We start from the raw sequence: 19110 nt of genomic DNA on the forward strand, positions 1-19110 counted from the left end.
CCCTTGAACTCGTTACTTGCAAGGATCAAATCATGTATAGGTAGATAGATAAATTGTAAAACAAAAGAAAAGTAAATAAATTGCAGCAAGGTATTTTTGGTTTTAATAATATGGTTAAGGTAGACCCGGGGGCCAGAGTTTTCACTAGGGGCTTCTCTCTCGAATAGATAGCATATGATAGGTAAACAACTTACTGTTGGGCAATTTATAGAAAAGCGCATAGTTAAGAAATATTCATGGCAATGATCATGTATATAGGTATCTCGCTCATGACAAGTGGACCAACTCCTGCCTGCATCTACTACTAATACTCCACTTCGAGAGCACTTCTATGCTTTCTTATATACATATTAAGTTCTTAACAAACAGAGTAATGCATGAACTATGATGACATTGATGTAGACAAAGTAAAATCAAGCAATATGAATAAGCCCCATAGTTAATGGGACAATAAAAATACGTGCCTCGCTACCCCTTCTGTCACGAGGTGATGACACCACAAGATCAAACCCATTACAAAGCACCACTCCAACTGAAGATTAATCAGTCTAGTTGGCCAAACCAAAAGGATACATCGGAGAGAAATACAAAGCTATAACAATCATGCATAATAAAGTCAAAAAAGACTCAATTACTTTCAATAAATAATCTAATTATAAACCCACAATTCATCGGATCCCAACGAACACACCGCAAAAGAAGATTTCATCGGATAGAACTCCAAGAAGATCAAGGAGAACATGGTATTGAAGATCAAAGAGAGAGAAGAAGTCATCTAGCTACTAGCTATGGACTCGTAGATCTGTGGTGGACTACTGACGCATCATCGGAAGGCAGCAAGCATGATGTAGAAGACCTATGTGATCGATTCCCCCTCCGACAGAGTACCAGAAAAGGCCCTCAGATGGGATCGTGGAAGAACAGAAGCTTGCAGCAGCGAAAAAAGTGTTTCGGGTGGCTCTCTGCTGGTTTGGGAGTATTTGAGAATTTATAAAGGTGTAATTTGGTCCAACGGAGTTGTGTGGGAGTCACAAGCTCTCGGGGCGCGCCCAACCCTCACGGCCTGGAGGTCGTGGCTCTCCCGTAAGTCGTCTGGCCTTCTCCCGAACCTTCTAGGTTCCCTTTTGCTCCAGAAAAAATTACCATAAAGTTTCATCGTGTTTGGACTTCATTTGGTACTGATTTTCTGAAAAGCCAAAAACGAGTAAAACACTGGAAGTGGCACCAGGTACTGGGTTAGGTTAGTCCAAAAAATAATATAAAATAGCATAAAAAGATATATAAAGCATCCAACATTGATAATATAATAACATGAAACAATAAAAAATTATAGATACTTAGAAGATGTATCACCATCATGGATGACTTTTTGAAAAAAAAAGACAATATTTACGAAATCATAACGAGATCATCAAGTGGTCCGAGATTTCTGATTTTCGTCCTAAATTCATCAATTTCGTCAAGGCCCGGTATAAATATAAGCTGGCCAAACATTTCGGCCCTTTTGGAATTTCTGGCGCCGTCCATGGATCCACCGTAGGTGGCTGATGTGCTCTATGGTATAAAAGTCCATACTGAAGACTCCCAACCCTAATTTTATCCTTTCGGTGCTCGACTTCTGTTTACAGCGCGGCGGTGCCGGCGGCTATTGGCGACGGAAGCCGAGCAAGGCAGTCCGCATCCTCCTCGTTCTTCTACTTCGCATCTACTCATACTCAAATGTTTGGCTCAGACAGCACTTGAGAACGAGATAAAGTCCGGCGTTGGAGCTGCAGCACCCCGTGCTTGGGAAAAGCCAGCCCTTTATCATTTGTATGGCTTCTTTGAGCTTGATGACAATGAAAGGCCGAGCTTGTTCACTGCTTTTCAGATTGTTAATTATGGAATTCGTTGATTTCGCTTTAGTTTGCTCCCCGTATACATTTTGGTTTTTCTTGGATCGAACCTTTTAGAGAAATTCCAGTCATTTTTGTTCAAATTTTGGACAATTTTCGTTCTAAATTTCAAATTTTAGTTTGCGCATTTCATCCGAGTTTTTCCCAAAAAATCCTGAAATACCGGATTTTGCACATTTCATTCGGCCCAGTACAAGACCAAAAACGACAGCCAAAACCTTGCATGAGATAGCAAGCTTTTTGCTTTAGTGTTAAGTTTGTGTTAGTGGGCGGTATGCCATCCTGCATGACGCGTGTTGACTCTGGTTGCATGAACATTTGTTGGCAATATATGGAGCTTTCAAAAGCAATATACAACAACATACAAGATCACACAAATTTAAGAAAATCAAGCATGTCTTATACTCCGTCTGTAAACTAATACTCCGTATAAGATCTTTTAGAAATGAATAAATCAATCATCTCTCGTGTGCTAGCTCCTTGAAGCTGATGGGTGCGGTGACCTGTGTCGGGCCGTCCACGAAGAGCGCATGTGCACTCATCTCAGCAGCCCGCTGGCTGGGGTGAACGTTGTCAAAGAAAGCATATGCATCACGATCACTGCACAGTGTCGCGTTCCTTATGCACTTACCCTCCGCGCCCAGCCTACCGCTCCCGCAGCACGCGCTATCGGCGTTCACAAACCCGGCTGCTTGGGGGTTGTCGAAGTTGGCCCGTGAGGCAGCGAAAGAGTCGGCGAGGGAGTACTTGAGGCCTGGGAGCCTGGTCGTGGTGAGCATGGTGGCGAGGCCGGACTTGATCGCCGCGGCGAGCCCGGCAGCGAGACGGTTCATTCCATCGTTGCAGGCCCCCGTCGCGTTCAACACACGCACCCGTGGCACACACCCTACTGGACCTGTGTTAATGATCCCAAACATCCTTGCTCCCATCCCATACAGGTCAATGATGGCGGCAGAGTAGTTTGAGGCGAGGGTGGCATATAGCGCTGCAACATCAGCTTGGGACTTTGGTCTGGTCTGAGATCGTTGCTGCCGGTGCCCAAGAGGAAGAAGGAGCTGGCGATGAGCTTGGAGACTTTACGACCGCCCCACACAACCTCCATCTCGGCCTTGGTGGACGCGAAGTATTGCACCTGCTTCGATAACGGTATGTTCTTTCCGGCGTTCTGCGTACAAAATATATATGGCTACATATTAGAGTAATAACATATGCATGGTTATTTAGCTAAAAAATAACAAAAGTGGTTGATTAGTAACAGTACATTAGCTGCATTTTAAAATTAAAACCTTTTAGTTTTGTAGAAACGAAGGTTTGACTAAACGATATATAACATTCAATTCATGTGACAAGAAGTTAGTGTCGTCAAATTTGTATTTGAAAATACTAAATTAAACTTGTATTAGAAACCAAAGGGGACACTCCACAACAACACTTGCAGTTAATTGAGAATTGTGGCTTGTATACGGGCCATCATTCAAGCATATGGCTGTCAAACTAGGACTCGGTTTAATTTGTGTTTGAGATTGAACGAGAGATGAATGAGTAGTAAAGCAAAACTGTTGATCTCTTTCATTAATGATTAGGCTTATATACAATCTGAGAAGACGCAACAGAGGGACGCGTCCATTCCCGAACAGCGCATCGAGGGATGCGGTTGTTGCGGAGGGGCGGTTAGGACAAGGGGAGATTTCCCTTCAATTAAGTGTCTTAATTAAATCCTAACACTCCCCTTAATCTACGCTTGTCCATGCCATATCATCATGTTGAAAAGAGCCTCCTCCAAAAACCCTGTGGGAAAAATGTGAGGAGTATAATATGTTGCCAAAACTCCTTCAAACCCAGTGGGAAAATAAGGAGAAAATTATGCAACATATAATGGTTATTGTCTCCTTTAACTCAATACGAGAAAACTCATAGAATCAAGAGAACAATAAATATGTCATATATACTTTTCTAAAAACCCTGGTGGGGAAAACCGAAAGTATGACATATGATCTCATGTTGATATTACCTCATTAAAAACCTTTATGAGAACCTGTATAGTAAACTCATGAAGGGAAAAAGAGTATAATATGATGCATTGAATAAGAACACTTCAAGAAGATACCCCCCCCCCCCCTGATTCTTGCAAATTTCGAAGCCGTCACACACCAATTCCAAGAACATATGTCTGGAATGTAGATGTTGGTAGAGACTTCGTGAACAAATCAGTCATATGGTTTGACTTGCAAGATATGCAATATAGTGATATTGCTTATTATGTAACCTGTTTGTATCCGGGCAACACAAGAAACATTATCGTTGAGATAATGGTTGGTGGATCTAGCCATGAGGTCTGTTTCGAAGTCTCTCCATGAGAGGGCTACCACACCTAGTAGGAACACTAGACTTGTCTACGATCTGACATAGTGGGGATCTAATCGATGTATCCAATGATATCGGTGTTCACATTTCTGTGAAACTGAAAAACCAGGATAAGATGTTTGATGCCTTGGAGATATCGAAAGATATTCTTGAGTACCAACCAATTGTGTTTGGTGGATCCAATGGCATTATGGAACGTTGAGTCCCAGTCTCTCATTTCCATCATCTCTTGGTCTAAATAGATTTTCTCTATGTCTAGAGAATGAACTACCATGAGAGTTATGGATGGATAAGATTAGTCCACAATGAATTTCTCCAATATATTATGGATATAGACAACGTAGTATACCATAATGTATGAATGAAGGTGCTCAAGTCATAGTAACGAGCGGTATTTTGGTTTACCCAAATCCTTCATTTTAAACTTCGTCATTTAGATGATTACATGTGTCATCATTGCAGACACACAAACATGGATAATCATCATTGTAGGAGTAATCCTTGTGTATAAGGATCTCACTACGTCAGTTGTACCATATGTACCGACAACAGTAAGTCATATGGTGACTTACTGATCTTACACAATGTATGCTGCATTTTGTATTTCAATTCAGAATTGAGATTCCATCGGGAATCAATCATATATGTCTGAATCTAGTGATCGACATGGATATGTAATCACTACATCTGTCAACCGCAGAGACAGATGATTTTGAACTGCCAAGATATAAGTTATCGGAATGAGGTTCCACCTCTGGAGAATAGTTGGGTATCTGCGTGAACCCTTGTGCTACAATACTTGCTCTTTGTTTGACCACCTCATTGTTCTCAATTCTGTTTCCTGAAGAAAAATGGTGTAGGTATTGCTTATGAATACCTTCCCATTATTGAGCAAGATCATTTCTTCCTAGATTATACCCTTTGCTTGAGTTCAGTCCGAGTGTTGTTCACACTTTGCCATGGCCACGGTCTTTGGATCTGAATCATTTGAAAGGTTTTGCAATCTAGTTGAGATATGTATGTCGACAGTTGTAGACTTCCGGTTATATGATTCTCCAGAATCAATATATCAATATATAGTTGATGGAAATATCGTTACCCATGGTGACTGCTTGCGATTTCCCAATGCGATTGAGTCGGGTATTCCGATGTCCCGGTCATTGTGTGCACTATGACCTGGGTTGGCGGGGGTTTCCCATCCACTGGGTGTATACTACCCATTAGGTGTCTGTCAACGTGAAGTTGACTTGCATTTACTGAGTCACAGGCCTTGATATCCTTGCTTGCGAGAAGCTGAATCCTGATGTACTTCTGCCATACATCTCCCCCTATTGCTTTGAACGGGGAGTGGAGTGATTTTTGTTGCTACCTCCACTCTTTCAGGCGTACTTTTGCAGGATTGTAGGATTGTGTGACACCTTTATAGTCAGTAAATGAATCTGGCAGGTTATTTGCAATGTGTTGCAAATCTTCTGAACGCATGGTTCAGATCTTTGAGTACGTGGATTTGAGGCATAAATGTGTTGAACATTCCACTTATTTCCTGGCATTCTTTATGGTACTTGAATGCTCCCCCTAATGCCTGGAAATATTCCTCATTGAATCAACATACTGGCCTTGAATAACTCCCCATTTGAGGGGCTTGAGGTATTGACGGAAATACAGTTATTCCTCACATAGATCCCAACTATATGTTGAGGGGCCAATGATGTATGTCGGGTGGTGATATCGGTATGCAACCGAATTACCGCAGATAGGAAATACTTGATAGATATCCACATATCAAAGATAGAGGGGAATAATATTATGCAGTTTTGTCATGAGCGTGTAAAACTGCATGACTCCAACGTAAAGTTGGTAAGTTGCAATTCCAAAGTAAAGATAATGCAATAATCTTAACTCTTTGGATAGGATTCTACCAAACCATTTTGAGTCTAGGCATTAGGACAAATTGCTAAACTTCAATCCAAGAGCCATAGAGAAGGCACTCAAGGAGAATTCTGCAATGTTATCCATTCGATTTGCTTGAAATCGATGTCAGGATAATGAGCCAATGGTTTCGTGTGAATAAAGCACATACTTAAGACCATCATGTAGATATGTCTTTTAGAACCATGGAATACCTGAATAGTCTAGTCAATGGATGGGAAGAGCCACTTACCTCAACTTGATGCATACAAGGAGTCTGAGTGGTTCAGCGTAGTCTTTAAGGTGTGTGAGCCTTAAAATTACCTTCCCTGTGTCACTTGTAGTGCACATAAAATCCAAATGTTGTTAGAATTTAGCATCATAATAACCATAAACTATTAGAATTGCTGATAGTTTTGGTTTCAACCCAATGTCTCGATGACCAAGGCAAGTATGTCAAGTTTGTCATGTACAAGACACTCTGGAAAACTATCTCGTACGCAACATGTGTTACGGGTTGTGTCGTATATGTAGTACAATCCAGATGATGCACAGAGAATGTGCTTGCTATATCCGTTGCATATGGTAAAGACAAGTTATTTCTCTTTGTTGTCATCATAAATTTCGCTATGGAAACTATTTTGACAGATACCTCCATAGTTTAGTAGGGTACGAGTTAAACCTGGGAAGCAATAAAGCATCCCGATGTTACTCGAGTACCTACAGGGATAGTAAATATGACTCGAGTTGAGCCAACAAATACCTCATCGCGTCTAACGATTTTAAAATATCTCCTTTCTCTCAATGAGAGTGGAAACATTGGACTTCCCTAAGTATAGAGTTTGTGGTGCATATGTCCACAAGGCACATATCATTTTTTATCGGATTGACTCCCGTAAAAAAATATATATAGACATGAAGATTCTCAATATGAAAATCACTGTCAGATATATAGAATACATACAAATGTATTTGTACCTAAGTGCTGATACCATATATTATGATATACAATATATGATGACAACAATACTTATGTTGTTGTCACAACATCGTAAATGGACATTAATTATATTGACCACTCAGGAGATTGAAAGACTATTCATAGTCTCCAAACATGTCGGTTGAGGCATATTCAACCATCACATTCTCCGTGCCCTATGGTCCCGTCACAACTGGTGATGTCGGATTGAAGGTTGAAGTAAGATTCAAACCTTTGCCCTTGAGGTTCATTGTATCCCAAGAATTGCTGATACAGAATAATCAGATGCTGAGATCTGAATCTAATGCCTTATGATATATAAGACACCATTTTTCTGTTAGCGGTGTGATCCTGACTAGAGGTGAATCCAGGGTTGCGCACATTCTCCCACGAGACACAAGAGCGATCACGATGTCCATGGCCCAGATAGGACAGTGGTGACCATTGAGGGCGAATGCCTCAAACTCTATAGCCATATGTTATCTCTATGGGTAAACCAGAGATAATTAATTTACAATCAGTAAATTAAAGACCATCATGGTTGATGTTGTAATGAACTTAGCAAAATCAATGGGTATTTCAAGAAGTTATCTTGAAACCATTAGTGTGAATTTTAAATTGCTAAATATGACACCTTGAAGATAATCTCCAAAATGGAGTAGATCTCGCAGCACTAGAGAGTATAATCTGATGAAAACAGTAGATACTCACTCGTAATGCCTTATGTCATGACTTAGTAAAATGTGTGGGACAACATTTTGTAAAGCAATTATAATGTCAAAATGACAAAATATAGGCTTTAACAGTAGTCATTTATAATCTGCGAAGACAGTAGATCTATATGACTACCTTGTGATCCCAATACATCAATTTGAAGAAATCACTTTGAATTTTGCATTCTTATTTGCAAGAAATTAAAAATCTCAATTGCAAATAGCCGTATTTTTCTCGACATGTAGCGAATATGGAGATACATACATTCCGAAATACATCATACTCAACAAAAATACACCACTATTATAATGAATAGTAATGATGTTGCAAACTTGATGTTCAACCGAGGGGCCGGTACATACATTCCGGAATACATCGTACCCAATGGGGAATTTTTCTATGCCACAACCATTTGAGATATGCTCCGCCGGCCGGAGGTGCCGCTGCTTCCGCCGCGGGAGGGGCCGGTTCTGTGGGCGTGCCGGCGTCTCCGCTGCTGGGAGCCACCGCGTCGTCGGTCAAGAGCCGCGGGAGCAAACAGCGCCGAGGGCGATGTTGCAGGCTCCACCGCGAGCCGTGATGGGAGAGCGCCGCTGCGCAGCACACCGGACAAAGCGGGGGAGCGTCGCAGGTCTCCGTCGTTGTGGACAGAGAGTGTTTCGAGGCAGCCGCCTGCACGTGCAGGCCGGGCGTCGTGCCGTGTCGACGGCGTTGAGGCCCGCGCAGTGTTGTGCGCCAGGGCTACGCCGACTGCCGCAGGTGCTCAGACTTGAGCACGGGGCCTCCTCCGCCGCGTGATGCGGCTGCGCTGCGGAGAGCCAGGCCGAGGGCCGCTCGGAGGAGCGGCGTGTCATGGCTGTGGTCTCCACCGCGCCGGGGCGGGTTGGTGCTACTGCAGGCCTCTTCCACGAGGATCTTGCTGCTGCAGTGACGTCGAGGCGACGAGCAGCACCGGCCGGTAGTACCAGCACAAGGGAAATTAGAAAATGACATGGTACCTTCTTCTCCCCTTTGCATAACTGGTTGATACGTTCTTGATTGAAGCTTTCTCTTCTTTGATCCATGAATTTCTTTCCGTTGATGCTTCGGCAATCCTTTCAATTCATCATGCCCACATGCTCGAATGAAGCAATTCTCGTAAGTGCAATGACGTTCAGAAAAAAGCAATCAGTAATTGGATCTTTGATTAATCACAAGCAGAGAAGATCAAATAAGCAATCTATTGACAAATTTCCTTCTACACGCAGAACACGGCAGTGGCCGGTTGACTCGTCACAGGTCACAGCGATTTGTGCTAATTAGCCAGACTCTGAACAACGCCACCGGGGCAAGCCATGGACGCTCGCCGTTGTTGTTCGGAGGCCGTGGTCGGGGAGACACCGGGTTCCGCTGGCGGCGTTTCAGGCGTACATAACCACTGCCTGGGATGGCCTATTTCTCTCGTCAGAGAGCAAAGGGCTGATAACGTGTTTGAGATTGAACGAGAGATGAATGAATAGTAAAGCAAAACTGTTGATCTCTTTCATTAATGATTAGGCTTATATGCAATCTGAGAAGACGCAACAGAGGGACGCGTCCATTCCCGAACAGCGCATCGAGGGATGCGGTTGTTGCGGAGGGGCGGTTAGGACAAGGGGAGATTTCCCTTCAATTAAGTGTCTTAATTAAATCCTAACAATTTGGAGTGCTTGTTGTGGGCTTGTGATGATTCGTTGATTACTTAACTAACTTTTTTGAAAAGAGGGGAACGTCTTCGGCCTCTGCATGAAGTGATTGCACACAGACTTTGATTACGGAGTGCCTAACCATAAAACAACTTAATTATAAGTTTCTACGAGGTAACATGCGTACATGATCGACCTATACATGTGTCTCGGTTCCTGATCCCACGTTCCAGAGCTCCCTCCCTCGGACATCGGGTCCAAGTAAACCGGACAAATCCACCGACAGCATGCTGTTCGGGAAAGTACCATCCCAAGTAGACATTTTGAGCATATTTCCGGCTAGAATTTTAAAATTATTTACTGACTGTTTGAAATATTTACATTGGCAACTAGGGAAAAGCTTTCCCTGCTATATAGATACTACACGGCACGACCTGCCTCTAAAATGTTATTTGTCCACTATATTGTTCATGACTAACAAAACCACTATAATAATAGTACTATACGTAACATGAGGCTATATCTACATACCAACTCCCTTGGAACAAAGAAATGAAAACAAGCTGATATTATCTAGCTAACACATAACCAAGCATCTGTAGATAAATTGAAGTGACTTACAGTGGGCTCGAGGATCCCGGATCCCGCCGAGGCGTAGCTCATTCCTCTGGTGAGAGCGCTGGGGATGAGATAGTTGCGTGATTTCAGCACCAGGTAAGCCAGGGGGCTCCTCTTGAACCCCAGCTGCCTCGCTGCATCCATCCATCAAGTTAGCATATGATCTACACATACATACATGTGGTTGTGAACTTGCGTGATACGTACCCACGAAGTCGGCGATGTTGTAACCGTTGCTGAACCGCCCAGTGGCCTTTGCACCGCCGGGGAAGTCGATGCCGTAGAAGGGCTCATTGGCCCTGGGCGAGTAAATAGCATAAAACTACTAGTTTACAGGCTATAGTTCCTAAAAACTACCACTTTTTAATTTTTTTCAGAAACCTACCAGTCGCGCGGTCCGCTGTTTCAAAAAACCCAAAACGTCCGTGACTAGCGATTGAACCGTTTTTCTGACCGTCTGGACCCACATGTCAGGCCACCTGGCCACGCGCGCTCACGGCGCGGCCGTTGACGGCCGTTAGCCCTCGCGGTCCGGTCGGAACGAAAGGAGCTAAATTCCCCACCATGCTCCCACTCGCTACTCACTGACTCCCCTGCTCGCTCTCTCCCCTGCTCCCACTCCCCTGCTCCAGTACGAGCTCGCCGCCGCTCGCCGTCTTTGAGGTCGGTCGCCGTCGACCTCCTTGCCGCCATGCCTTCCTGGAACGACGAGGAAACGAGCTCGGAGGAGGAGTGCGAGGTCGTCAGCATGGACATGGGACTTATGGTAAGTTCTTTGCCACCTAGGGTTAGGGTTAGGTGCTAGTAGGCCTAGGCTACCGCCATGGATCTTTGCTGTTGTAGGATTCTTGTTCAATAGTGAGGCTGGGGTTTGATTGTAGGATTGATGTAAGCTAGGGTTCATCTCTGTACAGTGTTAGGGTTCATGCTGAGTTGGGGTTTTTTTTAGTGTTTAATGAACCGTGCAAGTTGATTCTGGTGTTGAGTGCATATTGAAACTAGTGTTTGCTGGTTATTTTGGTTGCAGGAGGAACCAGACACCACTGTGGAGCCCCTTTTCTGTGGCCAACTTGAGCTTGCTCATCCCAAGTGCATTCTGCATCAATTGAGGCCTATTAAGCGTGTTGCTTTTGAAGGGCCTGTAACAGGAAGGCGTTTCTATGGCTGCCCAGTCTAGGTTAGATGCCAATAAACTTTTCTGCTATGTATGTTAACTGATGTTTGATATGATGCAGCACTTTGTTTGATATGACAGTCACATATGTAATAACTTATCATATCTCATTTATGTTATTCATTGTTAGAAATTATGAAGTCTATACAAGTTAATCATGGAACTGAAATAAGCTCCTAGTCCATTTGTAATAACTTATCACATTTATAAATGCAGGAAAATGGTGTGAATTGTGGTGTTGTAGAGTGGGTTGATGGGCCTTGGCCAACTGTTCTTCAGAGATGTCTGTGCAAGCTATGGGAGATGTTCCATGAGCAGAACTTTGGAAGGGTACAGGACAAGGAGAAGTTTGAGAAGGAGTTGGCCAGGCTTAAGAGTGAACATGAAAGGGAGTTGGCCAAGCTTAGGACTGAAAATGACAAGCTTTGCATTGAGTACACCAAGCTTGTTGATGATGTATCCAAGATGTTTGATTGGCAGGATGGTAGGGTGGACAAGAAGGTGTACCAGAAACAAGTGGAGGAGGAAGAACTTGAGAAGAAGAAGAAGGAGCTAGAGGAGAAAGCTATGTTGGAGGTGCAGATGGAAAAGCTCAAACTTGCAAAAGAGCAGAGGTGCATTTTGCAGAGCCAAGCTGATATCATCAAGAACACCAGGAAGGCTATGAAGGCTGTTGAAGTTGACAGAGATGTTCTTAAGAAGGAGAAGGCAAAGCTTGAGCTTGTTGTTGCTGAGCTGCTGAAAGAAGGGTATGGCAGCAAGGAGAAGTTAGAGCAAATCAAGGCCATCCTTGAGTCTTAAACTTGTGGTGATATGTTGGTGAAGTAAGTACATCCAAAGGCCTTTATATAAGGATGTGGCCTGGCCTGACTGCAAGTGATTATGGGTGTACATTTTGGGGGAATGTGAAGTTTAACCTAGTGTAAGAACCTTATTTCCTATGTTGTTAAGTTGTAATGGATCACCTATGCTATTAAGTGTTGTAATGGATCTCCTATGCTATTAAGTAGTGGAAATGGATCTCTGATGCTACTAAGTTGTGGAAATGGATCTTGTATGCTATTAAGTGTTCAACTTGATCTTCTATCTTTTATATGTTATTTGTTAGCCTACATACCCAATTTCTGTGGGTAATTGGGCTTAGTGGCCCACTATTCTCTGACCAAATGCAACCCTAGGCCTACTAAACCCAACCCCATCCATCTGTCAATATAAACCCCTCCCCACCCCCACCCTTTCCCAGTGACTCCACCAGCCGCCACCCAAAAGAAACCCTACAGATGGATTCTGACATGGGAGATGTCACAGAGGAGGAGGGGGAGGTTGTGGAGGTTAGGACAGCAGCAGCAGCACAGAGGAGGAGGAGGCGCAGGCAGAGGGCACTAGAGGCGGCCCAGGATGAGCAGCAAGAGGAGTTCAACCGCCGACTCTCCGACAAGGTACTAGAGAAGTGCAATGATGAAGAACTGGAGCTGGTTTTCACTGGTGGCAGGGGAAGGTCATTCATGGAGATCATTAGGTGGGCAAGGGTGAGGGCAATCATGGCTCCTCATCCAGCAACTAGGGCCAAGTGGGTCCGTTTCTTCGAGCGCTATGACTGATATGTCAATCTCATCTCATCCATCTATATATCTTTCCATGTTGGTGTTCTATGTAAGATCTGGTGTACTATGTAAGATCTACTCTATTCTATGTAATAACTGGTGTTTGATGCTATTCTGAACCAATGAATCTATGTATTTTTGCTACTGTCAATGAAATTATGCAGTGGATATGAAATGTACTGACTGAATTAACTGACAGAAAATACACTGACTGAAATGTACTGACTGAATCAACACAGGGATGACTGTCTGAATGAACACACTGCATAGTAGTTATTACAAACCATGGTAGTTCAACTGACTGAATATCTCTGAAACAAAATAAAGTTTAGTCATTACAGACCATAGTACACCCAAATCCATCCATATTTGTTCACTGACACTAACATAACCATGCCAAATGAACTCAAGTTACCCAAATCCAAGAGCTAGTTACCACTTGCATAAAAATAGTCTTTCAGCCTCCCACTTGGCTTCCTGATCCTCTTTGACCCCTCCTGGACAACAGTTGAATTTGATTGCCTTGGTGCAATGAAAGTTCTTCTCTGGGCACTTGAAGATCTGGTGTTCTTTGCTGGAGAAGTTGTAGATGATCTGGTGTTCTTAGCAGGAGAAGAAGTGTTAGTCCTGCTCCTCTTAGCTGATGGTGCTTGTGTTGTAGCTGCTGGAATAGTTGAAGCAGCCCTTTTTCTTGCCCTAGAAGTAGCAACTGGAGCTGGTGATGGTGCAGAAGGTGTAGCTCTTGCTGTAGCTGGTCTTGCTTCAGGTGCAGTAGCTTGTCTTGGAGGCCTCTTAGCATTTGTAGCCATAGAAGAACCAGCTTGAGAGTAATTGCCTCTATTTTCCTACACAATTAAGAAACATTGTAAGAAAATGAACAATGAAATGAAACAATGAAATGAAATGAGACATGGCCTCAAATGACCTGGTGCTTGTTCATCCTCATCTGAAACTTAGGCTTCAAAGGGTCACCACAGTTGCTGAACCTATGCCCTTGCTTCTTGCAGTTGCTACATGTGACAGTACCAATTCTTGAGGTATCCTTTTTTGCTGGCACCTCAAATACACCTTTCCTCCTGGCAGTTTGCTTTTTGCCCTTCTTTTCTTTGAACACTGGTGGAGATATGTCATGTCCAGGTGTATGAGGCCAGTGGTCAGGACCTGGAACTAGGAAAATTATATGTTTGTATGTTTCATAGTACATGGGCTTTTTGAAGAAGTCATTGACAAAGTCTTCAGGATGTAGCTTCACTTTCTGCATTGCAGCAATGGAATGACTGCAAGGCACAGCAGTCATGTCCCACCTCCTACAGTCACATGTTTGGTTGTTGAAGTTAACACAATATGTGTTCTCAGAGCTACTAGTCACCTGCCAGATGCCTGGACCTGCCATGTATGCATCACAGTACTTAGCCCACTTCTTGCCTTCTTCTAAAATTTCTGAGTAGGTTGGTGTGATCTCCCATCTACATGACTCTGTTTTCTCTCTGTTTTTCTGAAACTTGATCATCAACTTTGTTCTTATGCCCTCCAGCATAGTCCTGATTGGCTTGTTCCTAACATCCAATATCATTCTGTTGAAAACTTTACCGAGGTTGTTAACAACCAGGTCAGTTTTGCAAACAGTATCCATTTTATATCTTGCCCATGTATGGTCTGGTATCTGTGACAACCACTGCCAAGCTTCAAAACTTTCTTTCTTCAAATTTTCCATCCCTTTTTCATGACCACTCTTAGTGAAGGAATAGGCAGCCTGCTCTAAGTGTTTCTTGAGTTCCTCCCCTCTAAAACCAGCAGATTGAAAGTTGGCATATATATCTCTAAGACAGAACCTCTGTGGGGAGTCAGGGAATACATCATTGATTGCATTCAACAATCCCTGTTAATTATGAATTAATGATGGCTTAGAATGATGGATAAGTATGATGGTAAGTTTAAAGTGTGGTTGTCATGAGTACTGGAGCACATACCTTTTGCCTATCAGACATAATTGTGTACTTGCCAAACTTGTTCTCACTTCCAATAACAGTTCTCAGCTGTGTGAGAAACCATGTCCAGCTATCTGTGTCTTCCTTGTCAACAACACCAAATGCAATGGGGCAGATGTTGTTGTTCCCATCACTGCCAGTAGCTGCCAATATTTGTTGTCCAGTGCCGAGCTTGATGAAGCAACCATCTAAACCTGAAAATATGATCACCTTAGTTGTAAATAACATGAATGCAATCATCTTAGATATATGTGTAAGGATCATGTACCTATAAATGGCCTGCATCCATTGAGAAAGCCCTCTTTGCATGCAAAAAGGCAGTAGAACATGTAGTGGAACCTGGGGGTAGGAGCTGGATTTTCTAGGTCCTCTTTGGTTGTCACTATGCATCTACTGCCTGGATTAGTATCTATCACACACTGTAGATAGTCCCTTAGTCTGTGATATTGGAGTCTGTGATCTCCTTGCACAACTTCAACTGCTTGCCTCCTTGCCCTATATGCCAAGCTTTTAGGCACATGAACACCAAATGTTTTCTTTGTGTATGACATAATTGTCTCAACACCGGCTCCAGGGTTTGATCTAATGGTATCCTCACAAACCTTGGCAACCCAGTTTACTGTAACCTTGGTGCTCTCTCCACTTGCTCCACAAGTGTGATCCAAATTCATCTTCTTGATGCTGAAAGTAGACTCATTAGCTATTCTAGAGGCCACTATATAAAACTGACAACCTTGCTTTCTATCAGAGCACCAAGCAATAACCCTAGTTGGTTCATTTCTGTGATACTCAAAATTCCTAAGTGTCCTGACATGGAAATTTCTTAGTGCTTCTCTGAACTCCACAACATTTAGGAAGCACAAATGCAATGCAAACTGCTCATGTGCATCAGGGACTGATGGATCATACCACCTCCTCTCCTTCCTCTTCTTCAACCTTCTCTTCCTACCAGAAGGCAACCTTGGAACTTCTTCTTCATCACTAAGACCAAAATCATCTGGAAAGCAGTATTCATCAGGTTCAGGCACCCAATCTTCAAACTTGGTGTGTTCAGGCTCACTGTGTGACTTGCTAGTTGGGCCTGGTTTTCTGACAGGATTAAGCTTCTTTGCTCCTTTCTCTGGTACAACTGAGGGTTCTTCATGTTCAGAAAGGATTTGGTCTTCCTCCCAAAACTCAGATGGTTCTGAGTTTGCTCCACAATAGTGATCTACAGGTTCTTCCTCTCCCCTAGTCTTATGGCTTGTCCCTGCCTCATCTTCACCCCTACACCAAGCCTTGTATGATATATTCTGCCCTTTGTAATCACACCTAAAAAACTCAAAATCTGAAGAGGATTTGTCCATCTCATCTTCATCTTCATCATGTTCTACTTCTACATCTTCTTCTTCTTCCACAACATTTTTCCCCTTGTTGAAATTACAACTATGTTGTGTGTTAAGATAGGGTTCCTCAGGGATTGTTGGTGCCAAAGTTGCATTATGGAGTGGATACAGGACACCTTGTTGGGAAACACTATAAACAACAGGTTCACCAACATGATCAATGGGGATCTGCTCCTCAAGCATGATGTGATCCATGTTAACATCTGCTGGGCTTGGATCAGTAGGCTTTCTGACAGTGATGTTCAGGATCTTCTTATCAACAAACAAGTCAAGCATTTCCTCTAATGCCTCCTCACTATCCAGGACCTCCACCCCCTCCAAGCCCTCTCCCTCTTCCTTTACATAAGTCAGACAAGCATCCATTTCCATAACCCTCCAACTCAGCCAATGCTAATATGGTCAGATAACTAATGTCTGAAGAAATTGAATACTTTCTCAACATGTTATCTGTTCCTTGAAAATGTAGCCTCATGTCCCAAATCTCATCATCTAAGCTGTAGGATTAAATTGACAAACAATTAATCTTTAACTCACTAAAACTTAAAACAATGACCAAATGTACTGAACATTACTGAACTTTCTACTAATTACAGTGAATGCACTGACCAAATGAACTAACCAAATGCACTTTCTTCTGCAATGACTTAACCAATAAAATAAAGTACCATGCCAAGAACAAACAATTACTAAACCTAGTTCTAAATTGAACTAAAGGACCCAGAAATTTGTAATTTGAACTAAAAGTATGAAGGGCCCAGAAATTTCTTACCTCACTCCACCAAAGGATGAAGCCCAAGTGTGGCCGCCATCTGGATCAGCGTGGATGGACTTCGCCACTGCCCTAGCCGCGCGGACTGCCGGATCTGAGCTCGCCGGATCGACCTCAGCCGCGGGCGGTGATGGCTGCTGCAACCGCTGCGCCGGGAAGCTCGAGCTGCCTCGCCCTGGGGCCACCTCTGGATGTCCACCGCCCTCCTGGCCGGTGACGCCTTGGCTCAATAGCTCGCCGCCGACGGCATTTGGCTGCGCCGCCGCCATCGCCAACCTAGGTCACTGCGGGGGAGAGGGGAGAGGAGGGGGAGACTGAGAGAGAGTGCGGCCCGACCAACTCCTTTCGTTCCGACCGGACCGCGAGGGCTAACGGCCGTCAACGGCCGCGCCATGAGCACGCGTGGCCAGGTGGCCTGACATGTGGGTCCAGACGGTCAGAAAAACGGTTCAGTCGCTAGTCACGGGCGTTTTGGGTTTTTTGAAACAGCGGACCGCGCGACTGGTAGGTTTCTGAGAAAAATTAAAAAGTGATAGCTTTTTAGAACTATAGCCTATAAACTAGTAGTTTTATGCTATTTACTCGCCCTGGGCACGTCCTTCCCCGGCAGATGGTTGTATTTGCCCACGTCCAGCGTCGAGTCCCCCAGCACGAATATCGCCTGCACCACCGGCCGCTGTGTGGCGCTATCACCAACGGCACCGACGAACACAAGGCCCAGAAGCACGAGGACGAGATGCTTCATCGCTGGCTGTCTAGGAATCGAGCTAGCCAGAAGCTAACCTTGTGTATAGTAGAGTACAGTACAATACATGTGTGTGCGTAGTAATTGGTCGTGTGATTAAGGTGATGACAAGGTGCACGTACTTATAAGCCCGATTAGTACGGTTTGATCGATCGATATGATCAGATCAACTAGCTACTAGCTAGCTAGTCAACGGAAGTGCCATGATATTAGTATACATGCTAATAAAATATACACACATGTGAATGTGATGGATGCCTCCCTCGGAAAAGTAGTGCATGCCGATCGATCCATCAGAACGAGTCTACCCCTCGATCACTTTAATTAGTTAGTTAATTAGCATGTTATGCATACCGTTTCTTCCATGAGATCTCTTTTTGTCAGATGTCTATACTCTCTATACTCTCTAGAGATGAGCACACGTTCTTGTTTTTTTGTGTGTTTTGTTTCAGATGACAGATCGATTCTATACATTCTTAGGACGTTACAGCGCAACTAACTACACGCCGTCATGTGTATATAGTACAACATGATTGTAGAGCTCGAACTATACAAAAATGACCGTCGGTTTCTGCGGCAGCCTCCACACATTGTGAGGCGTAGATATGTACAAAAGATGAGGATACTGTAGAGCTGGGATCGATCGGCGTGGAGAATATTTTTAACATGTTTAAACAATTTGTTAGTCTATATGTCCACATCTCAAGTACACCTCACGTACCGAGTCGTCCTAACTGCCTCCGCGTCGTCCTCCCCCTAGGGCGACTCGGGGGGCCAGAAACCTAGCCGCCGCCGCCGCGACCCTCCTCCCCTCCCTCCGCCGCCACCGGAAGACGCCGCCGGGCTAAGCCCGGGGGCCGACGGCGGTGGCGGGGGATCTCCTCTCTCGCGCGTCTCTTGGGTGGGGCGGACCCCAAGGCGTGTGGTGGCGCGATCGATCTGGCATCTGCGGCGCGGCGGATGGCGGCAGGCCGCGGGAGGCCGGCCCGTCCTCGGACGGCGACGGCTTGGCGCGGCGGAGGCCAGGGCTGCGGGCGCTGCGGATGGCCCTTCGGGCGGCGGCGGCGGCTGCGGTTGGCGGCAGCCGGCTTGGCTGCGGTGGCGTGCATGCTGCCTTCAGATTGGCAACGGCGGCATGAAGGGCCTGGTGGTCTCGTCGGCGGCAATTCTAATCAGATCTGTTCTGGCCGGTGCAGCCGGCGGTGGTGGCCATCTCTTCCGTCAGAGGTGGTCGGCCTGAGGCTGGGTGCTCGGATCTCGGGATCCGTCATCTGGCACCAGCTGCGAGTCGGGGAGACGTACT

The 19110-nt window shown here is 44.5% G+C and overlaps 1 pseudogene; it reads right to left on the bottom strand.

Moving 5' to 3' along the window:
* Positions 1-2353: 2353 nt before the first annotated feature.
* LOC109763758 (GDSL esterase/lipase At1g74460-like) lies at positions 2354-17807 on the bottom strand (annotated as a pseudogene).
* Positions 17808-19110: the final 1303 nt, after the last annotated feature.

The sequence above is a fragment of the Aegilops tauschii genome, chromosome 7 (genome assembly GCF_002575655.3).
Source record: "Aegilops tauschii subsp. strangulata cultivar AL8/78 chromosome 7, Aet v6.0, whole genome shotgun sequence".
NCBI classification, from domain to species: Eukaryota; Viridiplantae; Streptophyta; class Magnoliopsida; order Poales; family Poaceae; genus Aegilops; species Aegilops tauschii.